Here is an 11481-nt window from a genome sequence, read left to right on the forward strand (position 1 = left end):
GTATTTTAGTTGAATTACTTACTTATGTTATGTATTTCAGTTGCACTCGAAAAAACGAAATCGCATAACGCAACAGAAATTGAATGATAGTGTTTTTATCCAGTATAATAAGAAATTGCAGCGTCGTTACCTAGAAATCCAACAATATAACGATAATGATAAAGCTAATGATCCTATTTTTCTGGAGGAGCGTGATGAAAATGATGAATGGTTGGAGTTACGAAATTTGAATGACTTGGAGGTTCATGGTGATTATGTAACTTTTGATGATTTGCAAGAGATAGTTAGTGAAGAACGTGGGACTGTTGGTAGTAAAGGTTCCAGTAGTTCTCGAAGTAAGTCTACGTATCCAACTAACTCGGAGTATGATGGATATGATACTGATGACTTGATGTTGGACACTCAAAATGGGCTACTCGGTGGTGTCGGGAATGATGGAGTTACTTTAGATGATGATATCTATGATGAATCAAATTATATTGATTAGAATTGTAATATCCTTGTTGTTCCTTTACTTTGTACACATTTTGTAACGTTTACTTAGAGCGTGAGACTACTTTTCTTGGTTGTGCAATCATGATACATTCTTGATAACCTCTGGAACTGGCTGTGGATGTGAAATGCTTCCAATTTTATTTGTGAATGGAATTAATTGTTACTAATAGTCTTTCAGAACTCTGGCCTCAGCACAATTTCTCATCAATCCATATGAGAGTTAGTGTTTACGCCTGATAGTTGAACCTAGCAACAAACACTTCTTATTGTAAAAATTAGAACCGAAATTACACCGAAATTTGAAAACGGAATCTCCCTGAGACAACGTTGTACCAGTGTCTCGCTCGGGACCGAGATAAACCGGAATCCGAAATTAACTACCTTGGTTGTAACATAAGTTTTTTTAGAGTGTTTTTCCCGTTTTCACACCCGTTGTACCTGTTTTTTTATAAAAAAAGATATACTTTATAACCAAATTTTAATTTCTAAACTAAAAGATTAAAAATTAAAATTAAGAAAATCAAAATAAATGAATAAGCAAATAAAAAGGAAAACATAGTAACGACGTTATTTAGACCCGATATAAGGTTTTCACGCATGTTAAATCCGTTAGATAAGAAATTCAGATTATAATTTATTTATATTTTCTATTTAACTGTTATCAGACTCGTTATTTCAAAAAAAAAAAACGCATTTTTCCCTAACGCGCTATTTTTAAATCCGAAACATACTCACCCTGTTAAAACACGTTATAATAGGGAGTAACCCGAACTGTTACCCGTTTTTCGAACCTTGATATGTAGCGTGTCAACGAGGGTCATCGACATCCGTATCTATATATTACCGATAAATAAGAAATAACGACGTTCTCTAGACTCGTTATAATCTTTTTCATTTTAGCGCAAGTTTTTTAAATCATTTTTACATCAGTTGTAATCGTTTTCTAAGAAAAAAGAATATAAAGATACTTTCGGATTTTTCTTTCTTTCTCGACCTAGGGCTTGTTTTCCTTTTGAGGGGTTGTGGAGAATTTTGTATTATACATGCATCAACACGTTCCTATGCTACTCGCTCCTCCCACAAACCCCCTCCATCACCTCAGCTACCTCCTCCCTCTCCTCAGCTGCGTCAGAATACATCTCCATCTCTTCTTGCACATGATGTTGTTTCGTAGAATGGTTATGGTCATTGCCCTTTCAAAATATTCGACGGTTATCATGATGCAATGAATGGCAGAGGCTATGCCAGGGGTTTTATCTTCCATCCTCTGCAGGATAGACACTTTTTCTCGGAAGATAATAGGATCATTTGCAGAGACTTTATTACAAACGACCTGCATGTCTGTGCGCTTGGAAAAGACTTCTCCTCCAACTACGTATGTGGTTATGCATCCAATACATGAACTTACATGCTTGGAGGACCCCTTGTAAAGTCCTGGAAGGAGTTCATTGTGATACTATTGTCGGTCCTTTCAACGGTATTTCTGCAGACTTTCTTATACACAGACTAGACAGGCCAGCCATTGAAGACTTACATGTTTTGATCGAGTCAACTGATGCAAGGAAGTTTGCTTTCACAATAAGGAGTGATGATATATAGTGTTATGATAGATGAGTCGTTTTCCCCTTATCCAGATCTCCTTAATGTTGTTTTCAAATGACTGTTTACCACGCTGTCCAGTATATCACATCAGTTCAGGTTAAGCTTTTCTTGGACTTCGAAGGCTTGCCTGGACAGCGTGCTTTGTAAACCAGCTGACCTGACTGCTTGGATTCGGCTACTTTTACTTCCCATATGCACATTGACGCGTTATACGTGTAAACGTTCAGCTGAAGAGAAGTCGAGCAACAAAAAGAGACTTCAGGTTGCTGCCGTTCAACAAGCTCTACTGGCTTGGAAAGAACATATGGGTTGTTAAACGCTGATCTCCAAGATGTTACATCTTCCAGACCAACAACAAATTGCTAAACAAGTCAGTAAAAGAAAAAAAAGCCAGAAGTCACCAATTTAAGCGTTTGCCGGAAAAAGATTGGATACGGGAACTATGCAGCTGCGATTCGTGTTTTTTCATCGAATGATGTTGCCCATCGCAACGAGAATTCTTTGATAAATTGCAATCTAAACATCCAACAACTCCTCCACCTTCCATCCCGTATGAAGATGTTAGTTGTAACCCAGTCACGGTCGATTCAAGGTTTGTCTTTGGTGCCATCAAGAGTTTCCCAAGAGGAACTTATTGTGGTCGTGATGGTTTGCGTGCACAACATCTATTTTACACGTTAAGTGGTGCAGTAGCGGCAGTTGCGGGTGAGTTGTTGGCTTCGATCACTGGGGTTGTTAACTTTTCGTTGGCTGGCAAGTGCTCCAAGGTTTTAGGAGAGCTCATTGCTAGTGCCCCTTACACCTTTACTCAAATCCGGAGGTGGGATTTGGCCTATCGCGGTTGGAACTATTTGACGTCGATTGGTCTCTAAGGTGCATGCCTTCTCCGTCAGTAAGGCTATGACATCTTACTTAGGGGATCATCAATTTGGTGTCGGTAAACCGGTTAGGGGAAAGTATATTTCACGATGTAAATGGCTCGTTGGAGTTGAAAGTTCACTCAGATAGGATGTCAATGTTGCTTATTGAAGTTCCGGACCTTTACTATAAACTCAATTCTAGTCTGTGGAGCCTCGGTACCTTTGTTTCCGTGAACTTACCTTCATTGATCCGTTGAGACATTTAATTCAAGGCTTAGCAAAAATAGGATAGAAACAGAATAACATGTGACACGATGGCACGTCAAAAGAAAACTCTAAAATCCTCTCTGATACTGTTACTTATGTTCTATTATTGTATGTTGTATCCTTCCCTAGCATTTTCAGCCAAGTCATAATATTAAAGTCAAAAAATAGTAATTACAAATAATTACCAGGGGACCCTAGGATCCCAGACCCTTTACATAACTAAAGGGCACATAAAATCTCGAAAAATCTAAGGAATAGAAATGGGCAAAACAGGCCCTTACATGAAAACCTAAAAACCTATAACACCCGTTAAACTTCAATCATTAATATCACACTAACTCCAAGCATCTTACAAAATACTCATCTCTGTAGCAATCATCATTCTAGCAACATAACTTCATTTAAAATTGTGTTTATGGAATTGTAAAGGTCCACACACTTTACTACTCCTCGATGTATTACCATTATTAACTGATGCAGTAGCCAACTTCATATTTATAAAATTCAAGACTCTCTGAGCTTCTTCCTCCGCAATAGGGTCAAACCCTTTATCTTTGTTAGGGGAGTTTATTATAGACCACCTTGGAATATAAGGTACAATCTCCGATCGATTAATATCAACATCCATGCCTTCATTATAATATGTTTCAACTTGTTCCACATTCTCATTGGCTACCTTCTCCGTTAATTCATCAATAAGATTATTTGCTACAACATCTATAATTTCTTGAGCGAACTTTGACATACGTATTTCCTCTTCCGAGCGATTCTCTTTAGATTTATTCGTACGTTTACGTCTTTTATTATTACCAACAACAACCCCCTGTCTAATTTCAGTAATAGTGGGGTCATCAACTACTATTATTGAGTTTTGAGTAGTAGGGGCGATGACTAAGGTACTGCTCTCCGATACAATAGTTTCAGATATGGTTTCATTCACAACAACTCCATCACCTCCAAGAACCGGCGAGATTATTCTCGATTGCTGACTACAGATATCAACTTCAGGAGTTATAGGTTTATCCCTTACATCTTTAGATGACTCATCATAAACATTTTCCACTTCTTCACCATCACCTTCTTGGTTGTCGCCCATCACATCATCTGCATCAGTTCCGTCCATATTTTTAAGAACATCAAACTTCCCAGTGTTTACATTACCCGAATTTTCAACACCGTTGTCACTGAATTTAGTTTTTGTACCCTTAGCTAATTCGAAGACAGATTGTCTTCTCACCTGTAACGATTTATTATTGTTGTTGACTTCTTCAGTTGTCGGGGGAACAAAGTCTATGTTCCTGTTACCTCTTCTATGATCTCTAAAATTATTATCTGCTACATTACCTGACTTAGTAGGAACAATCTTTTCGGCTGCAGGCCGTGATTTAGCTTTACATTGATCAATAGAATGATCTAAAACCTTACAGTGCTCGCAAAATCCAGGATGTTTTGGAATTTTCACCACTTGTGTATAACCCTCAGGATGTTGATCAATAGTATCCTTCCCTGGCATATAACGGGGTATTGGGTATTATGGTCAATTTTGTGAAACTAGCTCAGGTTGTTATCAGGGAGTGTGTTGCTGGAATCTTTCCAACCCAAACGGTATTATATTTCTCCACAATCTTTATAATACAAATCTTTGCTACAACTTTTTTTTTTTTTTTTTGAGAAAGAAATCTTTGCTACAACATGCAGTCCTCTAAAATATTTGTCATGAGGACATGGACTGAGATAAGCAAAGGTAGTTATGCCCCATACATTTTTTTTTTCTTTTTTTCTTTTTTGAAAGTGCCCCATACAATATTCCTCCATGAAAAACGACGTAACTACAATGAGTTGTTAATTAGTGGTAGTAAATGATAAGCCAAGGTAGAGAGAGCTAGCTGCGTATTGACAAACAAGGATTAGTGCCCCTCACTTGCAGAGGTAGATATCTCATTGTTGATTTGACGTGTCGGTAGCCCTGTCAAAAATATTCCTCCATGAAAAAAGACGCGTAACTGCAATGAGTTGTTAGTGGTGGTAAATGGGCATCTTTGAGTCTTTGACTTGAGTGACCCAAACCAACACACCATATTAAGGAATTCGGACCACTGGAACCTCTTTCTGTTTGAGATTTGTTTGAGATGGGATTAAGTCTAGGAATTTAGTGTTACCATTTCTGGATTTCTTGAGTGGGTATTGGGTAGTTGCTTCTTTAAATGAGGAGGAGTTGCTTGCACCTTGAAGCTTCCTCTCTCTCTCTCTGGCTCGAGAATCACCTAAACATGCCATATCTAGCGTCGACATTAAGTGAGATAGCGTAAGAAGTTTTTGTCCAGTTCTTCTATACAAAAATACAAGTTTGGAAATGATTCTCCAGAATCACCTAACACAAGAAGGTCACCGACTCACTGAGTAATGCCAGTGTGTGGATGATATTATGGCAGATACCAACTTTCAGTGAAAGATATTCTCAAAGATTCTAAAGAGTTGATTTTATTAATTTCTCACAACTTACAGATTGTTCTACATTAAGTATTTATACTAGTTACAAAGAATGAAAGACCTAACAGATAGAACGAGTTTACAGGACTTGTTACAATAACCAAAGATGCATAGGACTCGGAAGTATAACCATATTCCTGAATACGTGGACTATACAAGGACTGCCGACGATGCAGACTATATACACAGTTGTTGTGTAGAATATATACATATCTAATACCCCCCCTCAAGTTGGAGGCTGAGGACCATCTGCACGAAGTCCCAACTTGCTAGAAAGGCGAAGAAAATGATCCACTCCCAGCGGCTTGGTAAAAAGATCGGCTAATTGTAAAGCTGACGGTAGATAAGTAGGTTGGATAAGACCAGAAAGGAGCTTGTCACGTACGAAATAGCAATCTATTTCAATATGTTTAGTGCGTTCGTGAAAAACAGGATTAGCAGAAATATGAATGGCAGCCTGATTATCGCAATAAATTGGAATAGGTTTTGGAATAGTGATATGAAGGTCAGTGAAAAGATAATGCAACCATTGCAGTTCAGAAGTAAGTCGTGCAAGAGCACGATATTCTGCTTCAGCAGAAGAAAGAGATACTGTTGGTTGCTTCTTGGACTTCCAAGAAATATGGCTATCCCCTAACATCGTAAAATAACCTGTCGTGGATCGACGAGTTGTAGGACAGCCTGCCCAATCAGAATCAGTGTAACCCGAGAGAGACAAAGAGCTAGAAGCAGATAAAAAAATACCATGACTAACGGTACCTTTAAGATAACGAACAATACGATATGCAGCAGCCAAATGACCAGAGCATGGTTGTTGCATGAATTGACTTAAATAATTAACAGAAAACGTGATGTCAGGACGTGTCACCTGAAGATACAAGAGACGACCTATGAGACGTCGATAAATACTGGGATCAGACAGAGGATCACCAGAGGATGGCAGTAGTTTAAGATGTTGTTCCATTGGAGAAGGCGAAGGCTTAGCTCCCAAAAGACCGCAGTCAGTCACAATGTCAAGAATATATTTGCGTTGACAAAGTAAAATGCCTTTGGGAGAACGTGATACCTCAAGGCCCAAGAAATATTGTAGGCGACCAAGGTTTTTGAGAGAAAACTGAGATTCAAGTTTGTGCTTGAGGTCTTGAATAGCAGGATCATTATTACCAGTAATAACAATGTCATCAACATAAACCAAAACGTAAATGGAAATTGCACCAGAATGGAAAGTAAAAAGAGAGTAATCAGCATGAGATTGGGTGAAACCTGCATGAAGAAGAGCGGAAGAAAATTTAAAAAACCATTGGCGAGAAGCTTGTTTAAGGCCATATAAAGATTTATTGAGCTTGTAAACACGAGTTTCCCCTTGCTTGTGGAAACCTGTAGGGATCTTCATGTAAATGTCTTCTTCAAGATCACCCTGTAAAAAAGCATTGTTAACATCAAGTTGATGGAGTGACCAATTATGAATGGCAGCAATTGATAAAAGAACACGAACAGTAACCAGCTTGGCTACGGGAGCAAAGGTGTCATGGAAATCGATGCCTTCTTGTTGCGTATAACCCTTAGCAACAAGACGGGCCTTACGACGTTCAATTGTACCATCTGGTCGATATTTGGTTTTAAAAACCCATTTGCATCCAATGGCAGTTTTTCCAGGAGGCAGATCAGTAATGGTGAAAGTGTCATTGTCCTCCAAAGCCATATGTTCCTTAAATATGGCAGTGCGCCATTCTGGAATTTTAATTGCTTCAGAAAAGGTTCGTGGTTCATCATTAGTGAGAACCGATAAAATGAAAGCCCAATGTTGGGGAGTGAATTGAGTAAACGAAATACAACTTGTAAGAGGATATGGAGTAGTTGACTTACATTGCTTCACAGAGCAAATATAATCTTTGAGATGTGAAGGACGACAAGATTCACGTGTAGAACGACGTAAAATAGGTTCAGGCTCAGCAGCAGTAGGTGAAGAAACTGTTGTTGGATCAACTGCAGTGTCCATATGTGACAGAGAAGGTGTCGGAGAATGTGTATTGGACGAGGAGACAGCAGTGGACTGCAGCGGAGAATCAGTAGGTGGAAGAGACGATTGCAATTCCAAAGAAGAAGTTGAATCGTCATATACAAAATCATCCTGAAGAACAGGCTGAAAAATGTCAGTAGTGGAAATCTGTGCATCCTTAAAAGGAAAAATATGCTCATGGAAAACAACATCACGAGACACAAAAGTGGATTTTGTGGATAGATCAAGAATGATATAACCTTTATGGTTATATGGATAACCAAGAAATACGCCTGGCATAGCACGGGAATCAAATTTATGTGCGATCTTAGTGTTGCGAGCATAGCATAAGCAACCAAAAGTACGTAAATGACGATAGTTAGGTTTCGTACCCAATAAGACCTCATGAGGAGACCGTTTTAGATAGTATTGGAGTTGGCATTTTATTGATGAGATATGTTGCAGTGAGAATGCATTCACCCAGTAAGAAATAGGCAAATTGGCCTGAAAACGAAGAGCCCGAGCAACAGTCAATAGATGACGATGTTTCCTCTCAACCACCCCATTTTGTTGAGGAGTATAAGTACAACTACGCTGATGGTGAATACCATTTGCATGTATCCAAGCCTGAAATTCATTGGATAAAAATTCAGTACCATTGTCTGATTGGATACGTTGTAAGACTGGTAAGATAGGTAGGGAAGAACCGGTAGAGAGGATATGAAGGTTGGTAGAATACTGAGTTATAACATGAGAAGCAAAGAATTTGAGAAATTTGCATGTTTCACTCTTAGTATGCATGAGATATACCCAAGTACATCTGGAAAAATCATCTACAATGGTGAGAAAATATTTAGCACCAGTCAGAGAAGGAGTAGAAAAAGGTCCCCATATGTCACAATGAAGTAGTTCAAAACAACGATGAGAAGAAATACGGTTCTTATTAAAAGGCAGACGAGTTTGTTTAGCTTTAGGGCATACATCACAAAAGCTAGAAAAATTTGACTTAATATAGTCATATGAATTACAAAGAAAACGAAAACGAGCTAAACTAGGGTGTCCAAGCCGGCAATGCCATGTATCTAAGGACGTCTTATTGAAAAAAGCTCTAGAGGCTGGAGAATGCGATGCAGAAGCCCGTAATTGATAAAGACCAGAGGCAAGTTCACCCTGACCAATCACTTTGGTCGTGAGCCGGTCCTGAAAGGTAAAAGAATTATGTGTAAGAATAACCACACAATCCAAGGAGCGAGTTAACTGGCTCACAGACAACAAATTAAATTTGAAATTTGGAATATAATGAACATTATGCAATGTTAAAGTTGGTGAGAAGACAACTTCACCAATGTGCTTGACAGTAGATAGAGTACCATCAGGGAGTTGCATTTGAATTAAAGATGTGACAGGAGAATAAGAAGTGAAGTAAGACAAGGAGTTGCAAACATGATGTGTAGCACCACTATCAACAAACCAGGGTTCAAGAGAAGAAGTGTGAAATAACTTACCAACGAAGTTCACCCTGGATTCCATTTGAGTGTCCTCAGACGGAGGAGTAATAAGAGCCAACAGTCGAGAATACTGATCAGCTGAGAAGATGGGAGCAGCAGGTGAATGAGTAAGCTGGGATTCCAAATGGGTAGCAGTGGTATTGGAAGCAACTGGCTGAGACAGAGAAGAGTTAGGAAAACCGTGTAAACGATAGCATTTATCTCGAACATGGCCATGACGATTACAATAATCACAATGAGGTCGAGGACTTTTGTTATGGCTGGTAGCAGGACGAGAACCAGATGAAGATGCAGCGTAACGGTTGGTGTTCAAAGCAGCAGACTCGATGGTGGGAAGAGGGCTGGAAGTGATGTGTTGTTGTTCCTCTTCTTGCTGCACCATGTTGAAAATGCGCAGAGCAGATGGAAAAGGGTCCATCAACAGGATCTGACTTCTGAGATTAGAGAAACGATCATGCAAGCCCTGAAGGAATTCCATGGCTCTGTCACGCTCTAGGCGTTCAAGCAGGTGTTTCCCAGCACCACAAATACACACTTCAGTAACAACAACAAGGGAGTCATATTGATCCCACAGTGTTTTGATCTTTGTGTAATATAAGGAAACAGACATCGACTCTTGCCGGATAGCAGCTATGGCAGATTTCAAACGAAATAAAATAGGTGCATTAGAGATACAAAACCTCACTTGCAGATCCTTCCATATTGCATGAGAAGAAGGAGCATACAGGCAGCTTGCCCGGATATCAGGATGGCATGAGTTGAGAAGCCAACTGCCTACCAGATCATCGCAACGCTTCCAACACTGATAGGTAAGAGCATCAGTAGGAGGAGGAAGAGTTCCATCTACAAATCCAAGTTTCCCTTTTGCGTTGAGAGCCTTGGTGATTCCACGAACCCAGGATCCATAATTGTCACCCTGTAACAAAGGAGAAAATAAAACAGTGGCAGGGTTATCCTCGGATGGATAACATATGGATCTGAAATTCTGGAGCTTCCTGAGGCAGGCAAGATTGGAGTGGCAGACGAAGGTTGATGATTAGAAGTCTGATCTTGAGGACTCTCTGGTGGTGTTTGAGAAGTAGATTCAACCATGATGAAAAGATACAGATAAAAGATGTAGCGGAAGATGAGATAGGTCCTAGGATGGATCAAGATGATACCATCAAAGATTCTAAAGAGTTGATTTTATTAATTTCTCACAACTTACAGATTGTTCTACATTAAGTATTTATACTAGTTACAAAGAATGAAAGACCTAACAGATAGAACGAGTTTACAGGACTTGTTACAATAACCAAAGATGCATAGGACTCGGAAGTATAACCATATTCCTGAATACGTGGACTATACAAGGACTGCCGACGATGCAGACTATATACACAGCTGTTGTGTAGAATATATACATATCTAATATATTCAATCAATATTAATGATCCAATAAATTTACGGAGCCGGATCAGCCTGGCCGAGCTACCCACTGAGCCAAACCACTTTCTCGTTGGTGTTTGCTGCTGTTTGCTTGGAGCAACTCAAATATGAACGAATATTAACATGTCTGCAAAATGCAACATTTATTCAATGTTGGAAGGTGGGAAACAAGGAACCAGATCCAAAGTCATATGCTTTGCACGCCCTCTAAAGTCTTGTTTTCTGGGATATGGGATTGGTATACAGATTTTGTTAAGCTATCGAAGGTTTTGAAGCTAAAGACTATGGGACACCTGATAAGTTCATGAGGCTTGCCATGGCTGCTGGAACTTGTTGTCAAAAAACGTTTACAGAAAGTGGTATGCACACCAAAATAAATGGTGATTTCGTTCAGCTTATTAAAACCTCTCTTGCCATTATTCATACAATGAAAAAATAATTCCCGAGTCTTCCTGTTACTGAGGCATGTTGTTGCCGACCTTAATTAAAATAAAATAATTTTAATATTAATAATGTGTAAGGATCGATTAACTTGGGCAAAATTCATGAGTGATGCAATTTCATGTGTATTATGCACCCATTCAAAAAAAAGAAAAGAAATTACTTTTGCATTTTGGAAAATCACACTGCAAATATATGGTGACTCTGGTGAGATTGGATTAGTCAATTTGGATCGCTGCACTTTTGTGTCGGCCGTTACCGAAGTTTCTAACAAATAAATCTTTGATCACAATCTTGCTTTGTTTAAGATCACTAACAAATAAACAATGTTCGACTATATATGTATATATATATATATATATATATATATATATATATATATGATTCTGAG

Source organism: Papaver somniferum, chromosome 1 (assembly GCF_003573695.1).
Source record: "Papaver somniferum cultivar HN1 chromosome 1, ASM357369v1, whole genome shotgun sequence".
Taxonomy (NCBI): Eukaryota; Viridiplantae; Streptophyta; class Magnoliopsida; order Ranunculales; family Papaveraceae; genus Papaver; species Papaver somniferum.